Here is a 25,537-nt window from a genome sequence, read left to right on the forward strand (position 1 = left end):
CAGGGTGAATCAAAGGTGATAATTAAATTAGGAGCTGAGTCAGAGAAAAATGTTGAATCTTGGAGTGCCAGAAGGAGTGCAGATATGTGGAAATTACCATCTTATCTGCATTCAGGATCATTATTTACCATAGTGGTGCACAAGCGTAGCCTATCGGCCTAACCATGGTGATACTGTAGTTTGTTGCAGATTTCTTCCATAGTATAGATTACAATACAGTATACACACTTTTCAGTAAATTGCTCCTGATGTACACAGTCACTGTATTAATGCACACTCATAAGGCCTGCCAGGACACCACCAATCAATCAAGTGTCCCCACTGCAACAGGCTTGTATAGAGGAGGCTGGCTCCTATGAACTGTCTGACAAGCTATGCCTTCACCAAGAAACGAAATATAAGAGCTGCCTCTGAAATAGGTTCATCACCATATTTTGGCTTACCATTACACAAAATGGGAGGAGTAACTACCCAAAACAGGTTGAGGAACCAAATACAGTGTTTGGTGCATTATGTTTTTTGGTGCTATTTTCACTGGAAACTTTAACAAATCATAATTACGATTCTACTTATTAGAATTTTGTCTTTTTGATTATTTGTGACATTTTACTCGATTTTTCTAAATTGTTTTGGGATTTTTCTTATGTTATGTTTTCACTTCATTACTGTTGGAGTGATGCATATATACACATTGCCTCTAAGTTAAGCCTGACCAACACATTGCTTCTAAGTTAAGCCAAGCTACCCCAGAATTAAACACAGGTTTAGTTAGTGACTTTTGTGGTTCACATTGTCAAGGATTGTGTTTATTACTTGATTGGGGCTCACAACCCTCAACTAATAGCACAATTTTTTTACAGTTTATTACAATGGGAAAATGTGAGGCCACAAAAGGCTTGTGGTCCATTGTTTTAAGGCTTTTAACCTCTCACCATCACATTGTATACTCTGTGCAAATCTGGGAGGCTTTTTCTTTGAATGGGAGACTTGGCTCACAGATTTGGTGATGTGTGTACATTTTGAGTCATTTTTCTCCTGCTTTTATTTAAAATGGAACACACTGTACTCTTACTGCACTCTTACTTGTGCCACTAGGCAGATGTAGATCTCAAACAGGATGATTAAGAGCAGTGATTGCTTTCAGTGAGATAGTTTTCAGAGATGCCATCTGTACATGTTTAAATGTTTAAGCAGTACCAATGATTTTGAAGAAAGGAACATGGCAAAATAAAATTTCCAAACAAATTTTGGAATATAAATACCAATTTAGAAAGCAAGAACCAACAAATCATTAAAATTTGATAATCAGAACCACATATATGAATGTTTAAAGCTTTAAACCAGAAGGCACCCAGAACAAGTAACACTATCGAAAAACAACAGTTCACTGTTTCTGGGAATATGGGTATGCCTTAATGCTGACCACAGTGGAACAGAGGCTGAATACACCAGAGATTTTTCCTCCATTTTTAGGGGTTTATGTACAAGGAGCTTAAGCAGCCACTGCATCATTCTTTTTGACGCTGCAGCAGTGCTCTGTTACCTCCATATTTACAACACAATGCATTTAGCCAAATGCATCAGTATTTCAGGGCCTGCAGCAAAATAAACCTGTGCGGGATCTGGCTGTGTCACGGAGATTTTAATACATACAGAGTGGGCATTCCATTGGAAAAAGTCACTTACAACTGACACAGTGATATTTACAAGATTTTTATTGCTTGATGCTCCTGCCAGATGCGACTTGCAAAGAGTGCAATGCAACAGAATTCCTACACCTCCAAAACCCAGATCTGACCGTTTGAAGTCACTTTACACTGTGGAAGATGTCTAATTTCACATCCTCACTAGATGTAGTAGGCAACACATGTGGCAGTCATGTTGTAGGACCCCTTGACCAACCTGGGACCGTCGCACCTATGATTTGATCATCCACTGTGGTAGCGCGCCTAGTCCTTAGTAAGTAATCTGACAAGGGGACACGTATAGGTCGATGAATCTTTTGGATCGCATAGGGTATCCTAGTCAAGTATAGCTAGTAAAAGACAGTTACAACAAATCAATCCAATCAACTATAATTATCCATGAACCAATCTAATCAGAAAAACCACCATCACTCATATGGAAGTTAGTTCATTTTATTCCCTATTAGTTACAATTCTAATTCATAAACCTTTATTCAACAATATCATTATTTTCAAATCTTTATTAGCAACATAAGCAATGAATTCTCAGCACTTTATTAATATGCAACCAATGTTAAAGAAAGCATAGCAATTTGTGAGCAGTCGAATAATTCAGCAATATAAGTCAGTCAGTTTGAGTCACTCTAAGTCACCCTTGTCAGCCTAACTATCTCCAAATTACATCAGCATGTGGGTCTTCATGCGAAAACAATTTAGTCAAGAATCATTAATTTGGAAAAATCTATCCAGAAGAGAAAAACATTTTAAAACAGCACAGTTGGTACCTAGAAAGAAAAGCATTCACTAGTCAGTCAGGTTATAGCTACCTATCCAAGAGGGATCAGCAATGAGTCAGACTTCGTCCCCGGGTTATCAGTCATCAATAAGACTCGGGCTCACAGGAAGCAAGACCAAGTTCAGCACTTCGGACAGCGTCTCCTGACGTCATCAACTTTCGCCTCTCCATTCTGATTTCTCCTCTCATGTCATGACTTTTTATTAGGGTCTCTCACTCCGTCCCACAAATTGCCCATTGGTCAGCCTTATCAGGGGTTATGACTCTAACGTATACATTTTGTTTACCACTTGTCTACGTTATTTTGAGAGTCAAGTTCCATTAACATGATTGGTCCTCTTGTCAAAGAGTACATCATCCGGTTTCTTTGGGTAACAAAATTGTTTCTCCCAACTCTTAGTCTGTAGCTCTATTGTTCAAGTCCTGGGAAAGTATATTTAGCTTACTTTACACATAATTGTATCAATTTGTTCTTATCGTCTCCTGTCCGCTGCTGAGTTTGCAGATTTTTCTAGCAGTGTTTCATGGTGAATTCTATACAGTTCAAGGTCTCTTTTCTCCAGTTCCAGTCTGCTACAGCTCATAGCGTCTCCACGTTTAAGCAAGCAAGGCCCAGTGCTGACTAGGCCCCTGGTATAGCTAATTTAAGGAAATGAAGCACCATAACATAAATTTATATCTCTCATTATAACACATTAGTACAATTATTAAACATTTCACATTATTTTAGTACTGTTAACACAGATGGTGACCACTCCCCGTGGGCACTTTTGCACATTACATGTTATTTTCAATTACTGTTAATCAAATGTCAAGTTTTCTCATTAGTCAATATACGCAACTTATTAGCATATTCTCATATTAGCATATCTGCTGCAACAACTGCAGCAAGGCAATGGGATGTTGTGTATTTTTTTAAGGGAAAAGCCAGGATTGTCACTTCTCCATGGAAGAGCGGGTCCCCAAGCAAGACCTGCACACTCCAAAGGACAACAGGTATGTACACACATATGGTAGATAATACATGTATTGTCACTTCACATTCCAACATATATTTCTATTAACTTACATTACACTGTCGCTCACTATGCCACACATACTCAGGTCTTTACATACAAATAAGTAGGCTATTTCCACTGTAATGTGGAACATAGCTGTACTGCATACATTACCTCCTACATTCAGTACCAATGTAAAAGTGTATAAGGTGCTATTCCACCATTTTACAGTCTTTCACATTGGTCCCCACACATTAGGCTCCTTGCGTCAATCTGAACTGACGCATCACCTCAGATTTTTGACGCATTGCCAAAGTTGTGTAAGTTCTGCGGCCAACTTCAGCAATGCATTACTTTTTGAGATGATGAACTGCAGCATGCTTTCCTCAGATGTGTCAGTATTTATGACGCATCCTGGGACACTATGAATGGCGCCTCGTGAGTCAGACATACTCAGGTCACACATACTCAGGTCTCTACATACACATAAGTAGACAATGGCCACTGTCTTATCACGCATAGCCATACTGCATGCATTACCTCTTACATCCAGGACCAATGTAAAAGTGTAGAAGGTGCTATTTTACCATTTTAGAGTCTTTTACATTCATCCCCACACATTAGGCTCCTTGCACCAATCTGAACGTACTCATCATCTCAGATTTTTGAAACATTGCTGAAGTTGGGTCTGTTCGGAGGCCAGCTTCAGCCATGTGTTATGTTTTGAGAGGATGTGCTGTGGCATCCTTCCCTCTGTTGTGCCAGTATTTCTGACACATGATGGGAGACTACATCATGGTGCCTCATACTATAAATATGACGCATCCATGGTGTCGTAAGCTTCCTTTCTTCAGCACAAGTATTCTTGTAAATGATGCCCTTAGTTCCAGAAATGGAAGTCATAATTCTTCAGCGAAGCATGCTTGAGAATGGCAAAGGTGCCTCAAAGTTAAATATGTTGTCTTTAAGTTCCCAATGGAGCTATTGGTTTTAACACCTAAAGTTCAGAGTAGGGCAAAGCTGAGTTTTCATAGCACTGAGTTTGCTTAGTGGGCTATGGTCTAAGGTTTTACCTATGGAATTAGTCACTTGTCGGTTCTCAAAAAGACTCCACCAGGGCAAACTTGTAAGCTGTAGCCAGGCATGGCTACACAAGTCTTAACAACTTTAACGCTAGATTACACTAAATCTATTTTCTTTGCAGCAAAAAGCTCATAATGGGATGAACCTGGTTTTCTTGCCAACTTAGGTGGGAACCACAGGACTGGAACCTTGTCCCAATCCCGTGGAGTTACAAAACATGACTAAATTCCACCTTTTCCAGCTGCTGGGAATGTTCTTGCTGGTCAGTCCTACAGCTCCCAGCTCCTTCAGGCAGGTTTTTCAATACCACGTCTCTTTCCAAATAGGTCTCCTGCAAAGTCCAGTCCTCTATAGTTTGAGGGGCCCACTGGAGTTACAGAACCTTCTCATTGTTGTCTCCTTGGAACGGGGAAACAGGGCCACTCACTTGACCCTTGCAGAGGTGTTCTTGTTTACAGTTTTTGTAATGAGGTGAAACTGGTCTTCCCACCTTTACCAACAGTGGATGCAACGGGTTTTATGAAACCCCTACTGACACACTTAGCTGGCAATTGCCCACTGGATCTTTTTCTCATTATGGGATCTGATCCAATCAGAGTAATAGAAGAAAAAAGCCAAAACTGTTTCCTCAAAACAAATAAGTAACAAATATACTTACATCCAGATATGAGTAATTGCTAACATATGAAAATGCTATTGAATGATATTTGTTTTATGTGTTTGTTTAACATAACACTGACTGAAGTGCAAACTACCGTCCTGTGAGTACACAATGTGTGATGTAGTGCTTTTTTCAGGTAGATGTGGTGTCTGTTACGTTTCAAGTCACTTGCATGACAAATGCCATGGAAAATAAGCCTAAACATATACTTAATATAATGTTGCACAAATATGTGGTAACTCTTCATGAGGCCATGACACACTTTTTGTGTGATGAGCAGATGTAAGCACATTTATTTGTTTTTACTTCAATGTTAATGCATGACTATGTGATGAAAGGGCACTGTGCCATAGTACTAGTTTATGAATGGCCTATATGTCACAATGTGCTGGAGTATGCCTTATTTCATTAGGTTACTATAGACCATTGTACGTTCGGTATAAGTTTTTAGAATTTTGATATATCAGGGGCTGCAAAAACACAAATAAATACTTGTATAGTCATTGGTTAAGAGATGTTCAATATTTTTGGCTGCACAATAAAAAGAGATGTTAAGATGAGTAAAGTTATTTTCCACAAGCAAGGTATCCCTTGGCTCAGCTATTGCCATGTCACAAAACACATATGTCATTTGAACAACATTCAGTTAAATGTGAAAACATATATTGCACTGTGGATAGTCTCAGTGGTATCAGTTATAGCAGTTATACATGCATGCCACACAACTTACCCATGCCAAAGACTGACCTCCATGCCCTCAACAATGTTTTACTGTTCTCGTTCCTAACACAACATAAGCTATGGGTCTAGATGTTTTGAAAACAATTGAATATACCACATATATAATTTGTCTTTCATGGTACTGGAGTTTTCATTTCAAAATCCATATATGATGAAAGAATAACCACTCTAGCAGTCACATCCAGCGGAGTGGGAGCAGACAGACCGACAGAGTACATTGGATACAAATCACATCCCAAAAAAGAAGAAAATCTCCCCTCACTCAGCTCACGCAGTTAGTGAAGCTTTATCATTGCAAAAACACAGACATGTTTCGGCCTCAAGTACCTTGATCACTTGACCACTAAAGAGGATGCCACAAAAGTTAAGCACTAAAGAAACAAAAAAGGTACTTAAAATGGATAGTAAGTAGCACCATCTTACAATGGGTTTGGTACCATACGATCCGTCTCATAAGAATAAATAGAAGTCTCAGAAAATATGTAACAAATCATATAAAGACAACAAAGTATGAATTATAATAATTGAAATGAAGGAGACAAAAGAATGAATCACATGTATAACCCTGGTGGAAAATTGAAATAACTTTGCCTTCTTCAAGTACTATATACATAGTAAACCTACCAGTAGTTTAAGGCATATCACCACTGCCTTAATGAAATAGCCATGTATATGTTATATATAATGAGTCCTCCACTGATTCACAGTGCGTAATATATCTATGGAGCCCTTTTGTGTGACCATGCTTAACAAGCAAAGTTTATAGTCAATCATCAGGAGTAACACTACAAACGTATTTGAAATATCACATAGTGTGTATTATGAATATTCCCCAGTCTGAGTACCTGATTATTAATTACAAAAGTATAACTCCACAGTGGAGGCTAGAAAGCATCAGATATTAAACCTAGAGCCCTATTGTCCAACTATGCTATTAGTAAAATGAGGAAAATAAATACTTTGCAAAAAAGAGAGATGGGGCGCTCAATCGCAACATGGCATTATAGATATATTAATAATGAGTATAAGATGCTGCAATATTGCCAGTCAAACATAATTAACATGAATATTGCTAGTGACACAACATCTGATATGATCCACTCAGAAAAGTTTCAATAAAGAAGACATAGGTGCAATGTTCAAACTTAAAACCACTCTAGTCCATGAAAGAAAATAAATATCTTATCTGAACAATGTTCACCCAAAATGTGTGATGCAAAGCTGAAGAAAAGGGTAGGGAAAAACTCCAGCCCAAGGGGGCGACCACATCTTGCATGAGACCCCCTTCCTTCTTGTCCTTTGTAAAAATCAAGGATTCTCAGATTAAAACTGAATGTTTAATACATTGCAGAGAAAATCATAGGCAGATAAGCATCATATGCAGTAATGATATAACATATAAATCCCATTCACCACATATGATACATAATATCAGGTTCAAAGGACAAGTGCATCAATTTTACCCTGAAAGGACACTCAAATCTTCTGTATTCCACCCATCAGGGCATTTCATTTCTAAATCAATTATATACTTAGACTCCTTTCTCCTGAGAAAGGTAATTCTATCTCCTAATCTGATGTTATGGGTTACATATTCTACAGCAAAGTATGTTAGTTTAGTCCTATTGTGTAATGTGATTCCTCAAAATGTCTAGCCATAGGATAATTGGGATCCCCATTGTCAATGGCCCGAATATGCTCTAGTACTCTTTTTTTTAGCACTATGGATGGTTCTCCCCACGTATCTCTTTTAACAAAGGCAAGGTAGAATGTATACTACAAACTGGGTGCTACAGGTCAAAAAACGTGTAATATTCCTGGCGCCAGTACCATAGGGTACAATGTATTCCTTCACACGTTTACTGTGCCAACAGGCTTTACATTTCCCACACCAATAAAATCCTTTCAGTTCTTGCAATAATTTTACAGCAAATATTACAGTAATATTATCAATGATTTTATAAAAGATGTCATGAGTATGTAATATCTGGGGTAATTAGCAGAACATGGCAAGGGCGCAAGTTATAGTTACCTTAGGGCACGAGTTATTGCTACTTGAAATAACTCTATAGCAGCTGATTTTCTATGTTTTTGTACGTTTACAATGTGAGCCTAACTGTAACATCCCTGTACCCTTTGTTTTTTTCAGTGAATTTCTATATTTTCTTAAACATAAAGTAATTTTAATTACTATACGTTAAATCAAACACCATGCACGGCCTTCGACCATGCAAGCTGGAGGTTGGCCGCAGGGCCAGGCACATGTGAATGCGTGCCCACCTGGGGGCTAAAGCATTTTTAAATGTAGGAGACCATGTTTTATTTTTAAATTCATGGCTAAATTGCAAATATTCGTGAATGTTGCCATGAATTTAAAAAAAAAAGCTTTTTTGCCCTGGCCCCAAGGGGACCCGTGCACCAAAGCTAGGGGGTTAGGGTTAAGATACCTTGCCCCCTTTTCTTTTTTTGTACATTTTCTTTTCAGAGTCGGCTGAAGCCAATCCTTAAAATAGCTGGCAACACTTCCAGCCAATCAGATCTCTGTAATGTGCTTTTACAACTGCTTCTTAACATTTATTGGTTCTAGCTTAGATCCAGTGCTTTAGGTTATAAAACCAAAGCTACTTCCAACAACAACATATGGGAGCCAAATCGTGATGGGAAAGCATGCTAGCCTCTGGAGCATCTTGTTGGTCAAGCCATATAAATCTGTTTTTCCTCTTACTAGGACAGCTTCTCCAGCACAGACACACCTGGAGTTTGTCCTATCAAACCAAATAGAAGGCAGACACCAAGCATTTCACATTCTGTGCCACAAACTAAAAGCCCCTAGATTAAACATCTCGGACAATCTTAACTGACAAGAAATCGCATCCAGCCCAAGCAATTCACTGTACTATTGCTTCCTGGAAACATCTTTACACATATTCTAGGCAAGGGATTTATGTACCCAGCAGGTGTGTCATGTAGCTTTTAAAAAATGTGTCTCCATCAGTGCTTACAAAGTTAGCAAACTAAAGGATTTGCCTGCGCTAGCACAGCAAAGGCACGCCTGGATGGTGTTAAATACATACAATGCAAAAGCCACCAGGCATTTTTTTATTACAAAATACTTAAAACATAATAAACAAAAGTTTATGTATTATCGATTTGGGGCTTTTCCAACCTCAGATTTCCTACTCAAGTGGCTATGTATATTATGAAAGGCAAAGATTAAAGTAACATATAGGTGATCATTCCGACTCTGGCGGGCGGCGGTTGCCGCCCGCCAGGCGGGAACCGCCATTTGGCCGCTACGCGGTCAGAAGACCGCTGCCGGCATTCTGACCTTCCCGCTGGGCCTGCGGGCGCTAACTATGTTAGCGCCCGCTGACCCAGCGGGAAGGAGGGCTGCAACACAGAAGTCGGCTCCAAATGGAGCCGGCGGTGTTGCGGCCGTGCGACGGGTGCAGTTGCACCCGTCGCGCTTTTCACTGTCTGCTAGGCAGACAGTGAAAAGCCGGCTGGGGCCCTGTTAGGGGGCCCCTGCACTGCCCATGCCAGTGGCATGGGCAGTGCAGGGGCCCCCAGGGGCCCCAAGACACCCGTTCCCGCCAGCCTCTTCCTGGCAGTGACAACCGCCAGAAACAGGCTGGCGGGAAGGGGGGCAGAATCCCCATGGCAGCGCTGCCATGGCGGATTAGCCCAGATGGGGCAAAATCGGCGGGAAACCGCCGGCCCCGGTTTTCTGACCGCTGCTTTACCGCCGCGGTCAGAATGGGCTAGGAAGCACCGCCATCCTGTTGGCGGTGCTTCCGTCATTCGTGGCCCTGGCAGTCTTAGACCGCCAGGGTCAGAATGACCCCCATAGTTAGGTGAAATTTTCAGTGACAGCGTAATGTTTGAAAACTAAAGAAAGCACTGAAATTCATCAAGTTTAGTTATCACTAGTGACTAAAACTCATGCCCTAAAGTAACTATAACTCATGCCCTCACCATGCAGAGGTTTGTCATCAATTATGCCATGAGTGATGTAATATGTTTAGCACTTAGGGGGTTATTACAACTTTGGAGGAGGTGTTAATCCGTCCCAAAAGTGATGGTAAAGTGACGGATATACCATCAGCCGTATTACGAGTTCCATAGGATATAATGGACTCGTAATACGGCTGGTGGTATATCCGTCACTTTACCGTCACTTTTGGGACGGATTAACACCTCCTCCAAAGTTGTAATAACCCCCTTAGTTGTCCATGGTGAGAGCTTGAATTATAGTTACTTTAGGGCACGAGTTATAGCTATTAGAGGTAACTATAACTGGTAAATTTCTGTGTTTTCCTGAGTTTAAAATGTTATGTTGCCACTGAAATTTCCACCTAATTATAATGTTACTTTAATGTTTGCTTAGCCCGGGAACCCCATGCCATAGGGTTGATTTCATTTTTAAATGGAGAGTGGGGTTGCAATGCCCCCCTCCTGAGTCACTACAGGCCCAAAGACCCCATTCTCTAATGTCTTTTTTGTTAGTAAGGGGAGGGAGACATCCAGCCCCCTCCCTGAGAATTTATGACCATAGGGACCCCAACCCCAAGACCTTAGGTGGGTTCCGCTATAGGGCACCCACAAGACACTATGTTGAGGGTCATATGGGCAGCTTTCAGGCCCTGTGGCCCTGTCAGCTGCCCATTTGAGGTCATCCTGGGTGCATCAGAAGCTCGCATTGCTCATGCCTGGAAGGAGCAGGAGTTTGTTCCAACTAGAACAGAAATGTTGTGATAGCCATTACAGGATTCAAGGCCATTGTCTTGAAAATGATTTACAAAAAGTACATAAGGGTACAGCGTAGGGATATCATGACTCCCTAGGACTTGTAGATGATCGAGGGATACAACTTGGGGGCAAAATGTGTTTTTAAAAAATCCCTTTTTTTGGTTTTGGCAAAAAAATCATACCCCCTTATTTCAGTGAATTTCACCCCATGGTGGGCCAGGGCCCAACGGATGGTACATATTTATTTTGTTATTTGGGGAGGAGGGCAAGGAATCCCTCAAGGCCAATATTTGGCCCCAGAGGACCCTATGCTCTGGGGCCCTTATGCAGTGATGTCTCAATATTGTTATTGCACATGTCATGAGTAATGTAATATGTGAGGTCATAAGCAGAGCAGGGTAGGATATATATATATATAAATCTTATATATATATATATATATATATATATATATATATATATATATATATATATACTGACACGAAGAAGACCAAGGCACCAATCCATGTGAATCTGAGCATTTATTCACGCTTTTAAGCAGTTTGGCCATTTCCCTGACGTGTTTCGGCATACATTGCCTTGTTCACAGGTGAGTAGAGGCAAACATTTTTTCACCAGTGCTTTTAAATTATCAGTCAAGTGACTTCATAGTTAGAATACAATTCCCACAATGCACTATTCAATACTTATGTCTCTTTTTCCGGAATGCTTAATCCTGATAACGTTAAAATAACATCACAGGCACCCCAGTCACAATAATATTTGGTCGTAAAACAAATGTATCTAATTGATATTCCACATACTTGTACTGGTGCTGCTCAACTTGATAACTGCCGCTGCCACAGACTCCGTGAAAAGCTGGAAGAGAGGAAAAATACCTCTCTCCCATCCCTTGCTCACTTCCATCGTTGTTTTGGATAAATGCCATTTCTCCCGGGAGTGAATGGATCGGGCCCTTGTAAATTTAAATCCAAGTTCATCTACTTCACACGAGGGCCACAGATCCTGCAGGGCGGCCTTGTTTACAGGGGTGAAGCTTCCCATTATGATGTTAGTACTGACACGAAGAAGACCAAGGCACCAATCCACGTGAATCTGAGCATTTAGTCACGCTTTTAAGCAGTATATTTGGCCATTTCCCTGACGCGTTTCGGCATACATTGCCTTGTTCACAGGTGATTAGAGGCAAACAATTTCTCACCAGTGCTTTTAAATTATCAGTCATGTGACTTCATAGTTAGAATACAATTCCCACAATGCACTATTCAATTCTTATGTCTCTGTTTCCGGAATGCTTAATCTCAATAACGTTAAATTAGCATCACAGGCACCCCAGTCACAATAATATTTGGTTGTAAAACAAATGTATCTAATTGATATTCCACATACTTGTACTGGTGCTGCTCAACTTGATAACTGACCCCTTAGCTCTGGTCCTGGGGCATGAGGCCCCTCTTCTAGGGAAGTTTTATGCCCCGGGGACTGCCACCTCCCAGGGGCTAAACTAATTAAGTATGCAGCAGGCCGTGCAACCCACCACGACGCCCTTGGGACCACCACATCCCTGTGGCAAATGTTAAATGATACGCAGGTGCTGCATGGCTCCCTTGCTACCCTGGGAACCACCACTTTCCCGGAGCCCACAGCCGCAGGGACCACCACCTCCATGGAGCTAAAATTAAACAATGAGGAGAGTCCATTGTAGACCCCTGGGGACCACCACCTCCCTGGGGCGAATACACATTGGAGGGTGCCTGCGTTGCCCTCCTTGAGGAGCCAGAGGACCACCACCACCCAGGGTCCGCTCCTACTATTTCTTTGAGTGCCCACCCCCGGGACATAGCTGTTTGATTTTGCTTGGTTGGAGTTGACAGCTCCCATCAATCAAAGGCAAAGTCCACTTTCTGCAAGCGAGAGCTGTCAAACAGCTCTCACTTGCAGTACATGGAGTTTTCATCTGTTTCCCTGCACACAAATATGCTTGCAGGGAAACAGATGAAAACATTGCTCCTGCAAGCAGGGAGCTGTTATTTCAAGCAGTCGGGAGCTGGCTAGGACCGCATGGGCCTTTAGGCTCCTTCCATGGTTCTCTTCTGTTAAAAAAAACAAAAAAAGGCCTACTGGGACAGCTACTAGACTGTCACCTGGTAGGTTGAAGGTTTAAGTCTTGGTATCTCATGCTGTGCCTTTTTATTGAATAAGTCACCTGTCTCAGAATGTCTCAGAATGTCTCAGAATGTCACACTGAAGGTTGTGAGTTCTATTCTAGTTGAGACTGTGGTCATTTCCACTCTACAATTCCTTTTTAACTTCAAATATTTAAGGTGCATATTGAAAAGTGATCTTACTCTTCTTACTTGAGAAATTTTTAAATTTATCTGGCTATATCTCATTCTAAGTACATGATGCATCAACATTTGAAAAAGCTCACTCTCTTTACCTCTCCCAATTTCTGTCTGGGTGGTTATAGGGACAAGGCCCCAGGCCAGGCCCTGCAGCCAACCCCTGCTGTGCATGGGCAAAGGCTATGCACGGCAGGCCCTGCGGCCAACCCCTGCTGTGCATGGCCAAGGCTATGTGTGGCAAACGGTTGGGTGGTTATAGTGGTTTGGCTGCAGGCCCTGTGGCCAGGCTCTGCAGCCAACCCCCGCTGCGCTTGGCCAAAGGCCGTGCTAGGCACAGGGTTGGGTGATTATAGGTGTTGGCTGTAGGGACTGGCCACAGACCAGGCCCTGCAGCCATACCCCACTGCACCTGGCCAAAGGCTGTGCACACCACAGAATTGGGTGATAATAGCAGTAGGCTGCAGGGCCTGGCCACAGGCTCTGTGGCCAATCACTGCAGCTCATGACCAAAGGCTGTACAACATTGTGGTTGTTATAATTCTTGCATTGCTTTCCTCAGTCTGCTTTTTGTATTTAAAATTCAAAGTCCTTTTAATTTGCACTGTTACGCTAAATCTCAACCCGTGAACAAGGTGAGTGGCAATGCCGAAATGCGTTGGGTTTTTTGTCTGGTTTATATATATTACCTACTAATGGTCACCAGTATGCATTTATGGTTGGGACCTAGTTTCCATAGGAAAAAAACAATAACTTTGATGTTGTTTGACAAATCTTCGCAAAATTTTCAAAACTAATACAACAGTCAGTTCAGCTGCTGTTTAGAACGTTTTTGGGTGATCTGTCAAGCTGGGCCTGAGAAAAAGAGGGGATGGCAAAATTTGTTTTCACAATGCATTTTCTCATAGGGTCTTTAGACATGACTATAGCCTGAACCGCTGACTGGAATTATGCTAAATTTGTCAGAAAGCTAGATCTTAGTTTGCAGATCGTTCTGTTTGTTATTTCCTGTTATTAAAGGAAAAATCAATATAGATATCTGGGTGAAGCCTAAGTGCAGATCTCATGGTGAAATCTGATTGGCTGTCATCACTTCAACCAGGAACTGCTGGCAGCCATCTTGGGACCGATATACATGATAACTCCCCACTGAAATGCATTGTAGTGAATAGCAAGTTTTGAGGATCAAAAAATGGAGAACGTATAAAGGGTGATAAAAGATTTCAGCTACAACTTAAACCATTTGTTCATGGTACCATACTAATTTTAGGAACTGTGGTGTATTTCTAAGGTGATTTTACCTCATGAAAAAGCCATCTCCTGGGATGTAATGAATCATGCTGATAGAAAACTGTTTTCTCAGGATTTTCCTTAGAGGCTATAAATGGGGCTCCAGAAGCTAAAACAAGAGAATATTTCTGTGAATTCACACTATCTTTCTCAGCCACATGAGAATGAAAACTGACATTCTAAATAAAACATTTGCTTCTAACAGGAGCAGCCTGTCCACCTTATAATATGTTGTTCCCTTGTGTTCTATTGCACAACTGAGCACCTACAGTCTTACTTATGACAATAGTATGGCACACCTGATATCATCTTGATTGAGTAAAACATGAAACATTTAATTTAGAAAGGAACAAAATGAGGGGGTTCGTTTTGTCATGGAAATCATGGTAGTGTTGTAGAAAGAAAAATTAGGTCATGTTTTCAGTGAGTTCTCAAAAATCTTCCCTTTTTATTTCATTAATACATTCTGACCTGCAAACTAAAACTTACACTTTCAACACCAGCAGCAGACTGCTAGTTAACTTCCTGGTCATCAACAACTTTACTAGAGTATTCTAATGAGAAACTAGAGTGCTAACATTCTGAATTTATGCCAAAGATGTGGCACATCTGAATGACATCTTGATGGAATTGAAGTGGAAAACTGAAAACATTTATTACTGAGGATACTGCAATAAATGAGTAAATTAGGGAGTTTCATAACAAATAAGTCTCCCAAGATGGCCACCTGAGGGAAAAGAGTCCAATGTCAAAAGTATGCAAAACACATATTTGTTTCAGTGGTATATAGTGCAGACTTGAAATGAAGTTATTGGTGTGATTTACATGGACATAGCTACATTACACAAGGACACATTCATTTTGGTTTTAGGCACGAGGAGATTAAGTGATTTGCCCACAATCGCAGGATGCAGAGCTGATGCTGAAACTGGAACCCCAGTTGCAACGTCTGCAGCTCTGGCCATAATGCCACATCCTCTCCCCTAAGTGTAACATATAATCGAGTGATCAACTGGATAAAAAAACATAAAAATAGCAAATAATTTCCAATAGCTTTGAGACTATTTGAGAACTCAGAAAATATGCAGTCATTTTAGTTTTTTAGAGCACTAATCATAATTTCTAAGGTAATAATACCCTCTCATTATTATAATTTCTAAAGGAAATGCTTTAGGTATTACAGTTCTGATTACATCAAGATGACATCAGGCATGCCACACTTTTGTAACAAATGTAGAATGTTAGCAATCTAGTTGTTCATTAGAATACTGTGGGGAGGTGAAGGGCACTGACTTGGATAATTGAGAGCAGGGAGAATGGTGTAGAGGCAACAAGTTGATCCCGCTGGGCAGGTGGAATGGGCAGTGGCAGCACAACCGACCATGGAAGGCAGGGATAAGTGGGACAGGGGCAACAAACCAACTATGCAGGACAGGCAAGAGAGGCTGTGGCAATATAACAGGCCATTGAGGGCAGAAGGAAGAGGCAGCAGCAGTACAACAACACACAACAACAGATTTGATTCAGGCCGGAGACTCTTGATGTTTTTAAGCTCAAAGGAACTTTATTTTATCTGTCTTCTGCATAAAATTTCCTTTTTTAAATGTAAATCAATAGGGAAAATAATTTCCCCAGTTCAAAATATTGGCAAATATTCTAGATTGGATCACGGAGGATAGGAGAAATGGGGTAGAACATGGATTCGGAAAACAGTATGCCGGAGGGAGATGGCAGGGGCACTAAACTGACCTTACAAGGTAGGTGTAAGGGACTGCAGTGTCATAATACACCACGCAGGGCAAGCAAGATGGCCATGCAACAGAACATGGAAATCAATAGGGAGGGGGCAGGGCCATGCACATTGACAATAGAGAAAAAAAGAGGAATGAGGCAAGGGCAGCAAACTGACCATACTGTTGAGACAAGAGGGACAGTTGCAGCATAACGTATCCATGGACGGAAGGAGGGAGGGTGCAGGGGCATAACAACTGACCAGACAAGGCAGGAAGAAGGGGATAGTAGGCTTGCAGATGGGAAACGGAGGGCAGGGGGCAAGGGTGCAGGGCAGGAGCAGCAAGCTGACCATGGAGGACAGGTGGGATGGGGACTGGAAGCACAACATACCAGGGAGAGCAACAGTGAGACTATAATGGCATACACACAGATAAAAGGTGGGAGAGGGTCAGGGGCAGTGAGCTGACAGCACAGGGCAGGTGGGATGGGATGTGGCAGCACAGAAGACCATGTATGGCAAGTAGGCAGGTTAGTGACAAAACACAATGGTCATGGAGGGCAAGATGGAGAGGGCAGGGAAATGCCCAAAGGACATGAAGGACAGAAGGGGAAGGTGGGGGCTGGATACAGACAAGAGAGGGCATGAGAAGGGGCTTCACAACAGACCATGTAGGGCAGATAGGAGGAGTAGTTCCAGCAGTACAGAGCATGGAGGGCAGAAGGGAGTGGCAGCAAAATGGACCATGGAGGATGGCAGGGAGGGGATAGGGGCATGGAACTCTGATAGGCAGAGTGGAGGTGGCAGGGATAGGCAGCAGCCATCTGACAATGCTAGGCAGGTGGGAGGGGCAATGGCAGCTCAACAGAACACTCAGAGTAGATAGGAGGGACTATGACAGGTTGAGGGAATATGGTAGGCAAAAAGTATAGAGCAGGGACATGTACACAGACATTGGAGGGCAGGGGGAAAGAGGATAGGGGCAGCAATCTAAGCACAGAGGTAAGCAGGAGGGCAATGTTGGTAAGATAAGTATAACTCGTACCCTTCCCATGCACCAGTAACTAACCCCAGATTTCACATCACTCATGACATCTTCTATGACATTATTCGTAATATCGCTGTAACGTTTGCAGTAAAATTATTGATGAGAATAATGTGCAGTTATATTTACTTGAAGTAACTCTAACTATAACAGCTAAATTTCCATGGCTTTCTGTATATATAATAATAATGAACTTTACTATCACGTTGCTGTAACCTTTGTTTTTTTGTGAATATATATATATATATATATATGTATATATATATACATATATATATAGATATAGATATTACCTACTGGCAGTCAACAGTAGGTAGTTAGAACCTAGTTTCCATAGTAAAAGCATTTTTTATTTTGCTATTAACTTTGATGCCATTTTACGAATCTTCACAACATTTTAAAAACTAGTGTACCAGTCAATTCAGCTGCAGTCTGGGAAGTTTCGGGATGATTTGTCAAGCGTGGGTCGAGAAAATAGGGGTGGGGGTCCCAAAGGTGTTTTCTTCATGCAATTTCCTATAGGGATTTTAGACGCAACTGCAGCCTGAACCACTGGACAGAATTACACCAAATTTGGCAGAAAGATAGATCTTGGTCTAGGAAGATCTCTTGTTCTAACTTTGTGTAAATCTGTTCAGTAGTTTTAGAGTTATTAAAGAAAAAATATATATGTATGTCTAGAGATGCAGATCCACTGCAGATCCACTGCAGTGGTTACGTGGATCCACGTGCCAACAGCAATGCCATGAAAAGTTGCAGCTACCATTTTGTGTATTGCATTCAGTCCTATGGGGGAATAAAGATGCAATAGGATATAAGACATCAGGTTCTAGGTATCCTGACCCCATGGGACGGATGGAGGGGTCTCAGAGGAACCCCTCATGGGCAAGAAATTACCCAAAAATGCTTTTGGGGGTGCAAAAGGATCCACAGATTCACAGCAGCACTCAGTTCGTCCCCTCGTGTGAATCTGCGATGGATCCGTAGAGGCAGATCCCAAATAAAAAAAATACACCCTCTCATCTTCCCACTCTCACAGTCACTCATAAACCAACAAAACCAGTACCACACACCCTCTCACAGACACACACAGCCACTCACACACTCATCTACATACCCATTCACACACTCACACACCCACCTACAGACCCACAAAACTACTTCCACACCAACTCACTGTCCCACCTACAAAACCTTTAACACACTCACACAGCCATTTACACACCAATCCACACCCACAAGACCACTACCACACCCACTCACAAACCCACTCACACACTCATTCACACACCCACACAGGATCAAGACCGATTTGCATATGGCTGGTTCCAAACTGGAATGGCATGGGTAGCAAAACACAATGGATTTAGGCCCAGATCTCTATACTGGGGTGGATGTTTGACATTTTTCAGCATTCCGTCCATTACTTGTTCTTTTTGCATTTGTCACACACCCAGTCACACATTCATGCAGCCATTCAGACACCTCCTCACACATCCATACAGTCCCTGATACATTCACTGAGAGACCCAGAGAATCCCTTGCACACCACTCACAGACTCACGCAGTCACTCAGTCACACACCCATCTACACACCCATGAATACACTCACACAACCACTTACAGACCCACACAATGACCACCATGCCCGCTCACAGACCCACACAGCACTCACACACTCACGCACACACTCATTCACACACCCACTCAGCAAAACCACTACCACACCCACCCACCCACAGACACACACAGCCACTCACACACCCATTTGCACATCCATTCACACACTCACATAGGCACTCACACAGTCAGACACTCAAACACCCACTCACAGACCCCCAAAACCACTACCTAACCCCCTCACATACCAATACTGCCACTCACATACCCATACAGTCACTGATACATCCTCACAGAGACCGTAGAGAAGCCATGTACACATCTATATAGCCACTTACACACAAATTCACAGACCCACGCAGTCACTTACACAACCACTCATACACCCATACAGCAACATCAGATCCACATATCCATTCTGAATCGTCCCACAATATAACAGGCAGGCCACTTGTTCATCTGGGGATCAATGGCAGATCTGTGGATCAGAGTGAGAAGTTAAAAAAAGGGTTTAAAAAAACTAACAGTCTTTGGGAAAAGGGTTGGCTCTGAAAAGAGCCTTTGTTTTTATGATGTATATGTCTATGATGTGTAGTAGAACAAGATGTAGGGGGTTATTCTAACTTTGGAGGAGGTGTTAATCCGTCCCAAAAGTGATGGAAAAGTGACGGATTTACCACCAGCCGTATTACGAGTCCATTATATCCTATGGAACTCGTAATACGGCTGGTGGTATATCCGTCACTTTACCGTCACTTTTGGGACGGATTAACACTCCTCCAAAGTTAGAATAACCCCCGTAGTCTTTTACGTTGTTGAGGAACACCCTGTTGCCTCTCTCTGTAAAACGAAGTCCATCTTTTCGATATATTCCATCCATACCAAAGTGTAAATAGTTATGGTATATAAAGCTCATGTTGTGGTCTGGGAGAAAAACAAAAACAGTTGTATTTACATTTTTCCTGGATCTCTCTATCTGTGGACAAAATTCAGTTGATCACTGCCACTTCTATCTTTGGCAAATGATTAACAACACTAAGGCATTAATATAACAAAGGTACTCTTCATTAGGATTTTCAGCCCTACCCCAATAATTATGCCTAGATCATTGCCACCACATTGCACAAGCATGTCCAAATCCACAATGCTTTCAACCAAATGCAGCAATTGATGCCACTTTAGCCCTCTTTGGACAATCCAAATAATGTCTACACTAGGTAAACCTAGGTCCCTGTCAATGTCACTCTTTCTAGCATTCTCTTTGGCTCAAAACACAAAAGTATCCAGACTCTGACAATTTTGGACACACACTTGATTAGCACAGAGGAAAAGGCTGTAGCAGAATGATGCAATTTTGAAGATGAAATATGGTGTCAATGGATGACAGCAAGTAAAATATAAAAGAACATATTTGATTAGATGATGGAGATGTGCAGAGCACTAAAATGAGGTAGTGACTTTGTGAAAAAAGTGACTAACTTTGATTGGCTTTGGAAAAATAAAAACAAAGTTATGTTTTTGGGATATGCTTGGAATTGCAAACAGGCAAGCACACCTGCTACAGTTAATGTGGCGGTAGTATGTTGTTGAGAGAAAGTCTTGTGAACTTTTGACCTATGGGTAAGCATAGACTATTGGAAACACAGTTACTATTGAAGCTGAGCTAAATGAGTGTGGGGGGAGCGAAGAAAACTGCAGTGTGAAACTGAAAAGCAGACTGTTTTACAAGAACTATTGCTCAGTATGGTGTATATGTATTGTTAATGACAATATTTTACACAGTAAAATATAAATGAAAATCATTGATAGCAGATTGTTGAATGCTTTTATGGGCTGCTGTATGAATCCCCAGCTGCTGTACGGATCCGCTGCGTATCACACAGGAGGCCACGCTGAGCCCCACAGCGCATCCACGGATCTGCAAAACAAATTACAGAATTGGTCTTCTTTACAGGAAACATGGAAAGGGTTAACAAATAGTGACCATTTAGAAGTGGTATAACAAAAATAAATGATGAAATTAAGTCTGTGATTTGGTCAGTACAGCAGTATGAGTGAGAGCACAGTGGGAAAGGTACCCATCATTGGTACTTTTCTACTGAGACTGGAGGAGGATTACCATATTTCTGATTTGAGATACGCAGTGGAAAACAGGTATTAACAGATACTAACATATAAGTTGCACAACAGCAAAAAGATTTTACAGGTATGTGGAATAAGTTGTACTAAAAAGGTATATTAAAAATCCTATGAGTGTTTATAAACTGAAAGAAAATGTGTAGCTTCTAGACACTACACTAAAAGGCTAAATAGAAGGGAGGTTAGGTGAGCACATTAAGTAACAAATTAGTGAGCAGCCGAGGAGGAGGAATTGGTATATTGATAATATCGTTTTTTTTTTATTATTAAGCCAGTATGAATAAATGTGTTTGCAATTCGATGGGGGTCTTCCTTAAATTATGTAATTTAATGGAATGTAATTTGCACCCACTCACATGGTTAGGCAGGCTCTTACACACAGAGTTACACTCCTACAAAGCCACTTATGTCCCCAGTAGTCATATATACAGATAGTCACTGACACACTTGGTCACATACCCATACACACCAATTTACTCACCTATGCATCCACTTACACAATCACACACACATGCAGGCACTGTCACACCCACTCCCACACCTACATAGCTAATCATGTACTCAGTACTCAGTCAGTTACACATGCACTTACACACCCATATGCCCATTTATACACCCAGTCACTCACCTAAACTATTTGCCCAGTCAGACACCGCCAGAGTCACTTACTCATCCACTCACACAGCACCAATGTATCCATGACTACCAGAGCCACTTGTGCACACAGTTACACATCCAAAACCCAACACAGCCAGTTATGAATCCATACAGCCATTTACATATCCATTTAGATACCCACTAACATACTCAGTCACACATGTACACAGCTAGCTACACATTTAGTGGCACATCCATTAAGTCACTGATACACTCATTCACATATCCATTCAGCCACTGACACATCCAGTCACCCACCCGTATAGCTACTCACATACCCATTTATATACCCATTATCAGATACTTACATAGCCTGTTACCCATCTACATACCCCTTTTTTTAGCTACTCACTTGCTTATAGTATGTAATGAAAAGGTAAATGTATTCTATATTTGCTTTTCAGATATCTACTTGTGTTTAAAGAGGAATGAAAGCTGGAATGGTGAGGTGAAAAAAATAAGAATTATGTATGTTGACAGCGTCCATAAACAGCCAACAGATGAGATTTTTAGTGCAACTGGCATATGCTATTTGCTACAATGTGTGACCACATTTTCCAGCTTTGGTGAAGCCTCGGGGGTGGTAACCATCTGTTCAAGAGGTAAGTGTCCCACAAATGGTCCAAATGATGATGATGAATCACCACCTTCCCTCTCTCTTATTATGTTGTGATATGTCCTTCTATTTATGGTTTTCAGGTGTTTCCAAATAGAGGATGTGCCATGTGAATACTTCTTCACCATACATCTTGACAGTTTTTTGTTGCATATATTGCATTAGACAATTTTTAGCAAAAACATTCTTTTCTCCTGAAGGGTTTGAGAAATTATTTCAAATGGGGGAATTCTTTGTAGCTGGTAAGTCTTCTTATGTGTCATGCTCTTCCCCTTCTCTTCTATCTTCAGCAGAAGACATCTTAATTTTGAAACTCACTTTTTTTGTAGGAAAGCCAGAAAAACTATAGAGCAGTGGTTTTGAGTCTGTCTCCAGAGAGATGTGAAACCCAAATAACTGATTTAGGATATGTCTTGCAATATGGATGAGTGGAGACTTAGGGGCGTATCTACAAGCCCTGTGTTACAGGGCAGTGCAGCAAGTGACCTTGCTGCACTGCCCTGCCCCACAGGGAAAGGGCAGAAATGTACTGTATCTACAAGATACTGCACATTTCTGTCCTCTCGCACTGCGCTGGTGCACAATGGGCTACCTAGAGTAGATGCTGGCACCCTTGCACCATGGTGCAAGGATACCTGCATTGCAGACAGGATTGTTTCTGTAAAGGAAGGGACATCTTCCTTCACAAAACAATCCTTGGAGGCTTTTTCCTCTTTCTTTGTATGCTGCAGAATGCATAGAGTACATAGAAAGAGAAAAAATGAAGAGAAATAAAGATATTTCTCTTCGTTGTGCCTCCCCTGAGGAGGCCTAAGGTTTTGACGCATTCCCAGGTTTACAGATTCTTTTAAAACTGGGAATGCATCAAAACCCATAGCTGTTGCGTGGGAAAACCCACTGCAACGTCCATGAAATGCCTCCCTCATGCAGTGCAGGGCAACAGAGTGACTTGTGCTGCCTTACACCATATCTACAAGGCCATGAAAAGCCATGTAAAGTGGGCCTGCATTATGTGCAAGTGGTGGTCCCTGGGGTTGTGAGAGGAGTTCAGGGGGCTGTGAGGCCCCCCTGCACACAATTTGAGCAATGCTTGAGGAGGTGGCAGACCCTGGGGCTGGGGGGTGGTTGCGCTGCCCCCACACACAATTTGATAAATTTCCTGTGGAAGTGTGGGTCCCCGGGGCTGCAGGTGGGCCATGCAGGCCCCACACACACAAATTCAGCAATGTCCCAGTGAGGTGGTGGCCCTCAGGGCTGAGAATCCCCTTGTGTTAAATTCATTTAAAGCTTCCAAGAAGGTGGTGGCCCCCCGGTGCTGTGGGGGGACCAGGTGCCCCCTGCATTTCATGTTTTTTAAGCCCCTAGGGAGCCTGAGCCCCCATTACAATTATTTGAAGCCCTACGGAAGTGGTGGTCCCCTGGTCTGTGGAGGGTCAGGTGGCCCCCCGCATTTCATTTTATAAAGGCCCCAGATAGGCGGTGGTCCGGAGTGACCAGAGACCCCCCTGCATAAAAATGTAAATGCCCCAGGGACTTGGCCCACCTGGGGGCTTCACTGTAAATTGTTTTACATGAATTTGAGTGGCAAAAAATGTTTACAAAAATATTATTTAGCCCTGGGGGTGTCTCTCTGGGACAAATGTAAAAAGAAGAATAGGGGGCAGGGTATGTTAATCCTAACCCTCTAGACCTGGTGCAGTGCTCACCTGGATCCCCACCAGGGCAAAAAAAGCATTTATTTTTAAAATAATGGCAAAATTCATGAATATTCACAAATTTTGCTGTGAAATAAAAAAATAAAGCAAACACGGTCCCCTGCACTTGCTTTTTATATTGCACCCACGTGGGACAGGCACCTCCAGCATTGTATAATTAAGAAGGAGGGGGCACATGGGCCCCTCCTCCTCCTGGGCCATATATGGCTTTGGGGACCATGTCCAAGGCTTTGAAGCATGATCAAGCCGGCACCATACCCTGTCCCAATTACTATTAGTCTTGATGTACACACATCCAGACACCTGCTGCTCCAGGTGTCGACTCCAAGTGAAAGAATAGCATAATATGATGCACCATCAGCAAATGCCCATAGCTCAAAAGATATCCGTTTTATACAATTCTTGTTTTATTAGTTCTCAATCTTGGCAGAATATGCTTCACACACAAAGACATAAGTGTACTTCCTTACAAAGGTTATTCAGTATATAAAGCACATACAGACAGCCAGATGCATTTCTTAAGGGCCTTATTTCAGTTAGAGTGCCATTTTTCAAACTTCAGTAAACAGTCCCACAAAGTAAAATGCAGTCATATTAACCTGAGGGACATGTAGTTGAGTCCAACCTGCACCACAAATGTCCAATCCTTTGATTATCATACCGCTCAATGACATCATAATACATGCCTCTTTAAATTCTGTAACTTCGCGGCGCGGCACTGAGAAAAGGGACACCCAGTACCAGCTGCTGCTACTTCCCATGGAGCCCACCCTTATGAGATAGCAGTTTGCTTTTGCTTGGAAGGAGCTGTGACAGGGGTGCGATATATATATATATATATATATATATAAACTAGGTCATAACCGTAACTGCCCACTGCTGAGTAGGTAAAATCTATCTATCTATCTATCTACATAAACTGAAAAACCGATGGTCACAGGAACGTTATAGAAAAGTTCTGAATTTACACGCACAGAACCATAGAAAATTACAGGGTGCACTGTCTTGTACAATAACAAATTGGGTGGTTGCCCAATGCAGCATGATTTTAGCATTCATAATTGTCACCGTAGGCTCAGAAAACTTACTTATTGACACTATAGGCTGAAAATTAACTTGCTTTTTAATTTACTTTTGATCATGTATGGAAATATTGCTAGCAGATAATGTATGATATGAATACAAAAACATTGCATTTATTTTGCATAGTCACTCGCTATCATTTTGTACAAATCAGACATATTTATATTCATTTTTGGCACTTACATTTTGCTGGATTATACCACTGAGTGTAGTGATCGGGGCTCCCTCTGCAAGTATGGCTAGTTCTTTCCCTTTTAATTGGGGGGCCCTGTCACCTATACACACCACCAGAGTGGGTCCTTTCAGAAGTAAATGAACAGCAACTGGTGAGGAAGTCTGCTACACTTGAATGTTAGGAGGCAAATGACAATACGACCCCACACAAAATGTGTATGCCAAAGTGCTGGAAATTTATTCAAAAAGACACTTACACGCCTTCAAAGCATTCTGTCAATCATGTCACATATTTAACCAATGTGGAATGGTATACAACCAAACCTGTAGGTACAGACTCCGCTTATTAGTCTGTCGTCCGTGAGAGATATGTCAGTCATTGCCATGTTTTGCCTGTCAACATAAACCTAT

Source organism: Pleurodeles waltl, chromosome 1_2, assembly GCF_031143425.1.
Source record: "Pleurodeles waltl isolate 20211129_DDA chromosome 1_2, aPleWal1.hap1.20221129, whole genome shotgun sequence".
Taxonomy (NCBI): Eukaryota; Metazoa; Chordata; class Amphibia; order Caudata; family Salamandridae; genus Pleurodeles; species Pleurodeles waltl.